Source organism: Dioscorea cayenensis, unplaced genomic scaffold (assembly GCF_009730915.1).
Source record: "Dioscorea cayenensis subsp. rotundata cultivar TDr96_F1 unplaced genomic scaffold, TDr96_F1_v2_PseudoChromosome.rev07_lg8_w22 25.fasta BLBR01000483.1, whole genome shotgun sequence".
NCBI lineage: Eukaryota > Viridiplantae > Streptophyta > Magnoliopsida > Dioscoreales > Dioscoreaceae > Dioscorea > Dioscorea cayenensis.
This window is the reverse complement of record NW_024086874.1, coordinates 30,747-31,598: the sequence shown is the minus strand read 5'-3', so window position 1 is coordinate 31,598 and position 852 is coordinate 30,747.

Sequence of the window (852 nt, the reverse complement as noted above, 5' to 3'; positions counted from 1 at the left end):
TTTCATAAGCTAGGTTTGGGAGAGCCTAGGCCCACTCAGATGGCATTACAATTGGCGGACCAAACGGTGAGACATCCGAGGGGCATCATTGAAGACGTGCTTGTTAAGGTGGACAAGTACATTTTTCCTGTTAACTTTGCAGTGTTGGATGTTGATGAGGATACAGATGTTCCTTTGATACTTGGGAGGCCATTCTTGCGCACTTCTAAGGCATTAATTGACATGGAAGGCGGGGAGCTGACACTGAGGGTTAGAGATAATAAGCTCACATACAGCCTCGCCGAAGCCATGTGGCATTCTCTCGACTTCGATGATACTTTGTATTTTCTAGACACTACTGAGATTATTGATGATTACATGCAGGAAATGTTCAACCCAGACCCAGCTGAAGGTTTGTTCGACCAAGAGGTCGATAATGAAGAAGTGATGATACTTGGTCCAATAGAAAAAGTGCCCTCTACTTAGGGGATCATGAAGAAGGTCCTTCAGAAGATGAAGAGGGCAAGGAGATGCCACTAGAAACGCCTCAAGGCTGTTGGAGAGGTGCGTGAAATGAACAAGTTGGATGAACCTCTGCTAGGTGGTACCAAGCCCGATAATTTCCAATCAACCTTCAAGAGACTTTGCTCATCATGGTTTCAAGCTATGGGTAAGAGGGCAACCTTTATCTATGAACCCCCGTGAGGTTAGGCAAGGTACGTCAAGCTTAGTGACGTTAAACAAGCGCTTCTTGGTAGGCAACCCAAGTGTTTATTGTTTTTCTAGTGTTTAGTAGTGTCTGCATGAATAAGGTGTCGAGTGTTGGTGTCTATATGTTTTGAATACTATTGCTATGAGTTTTCCATGGATTTT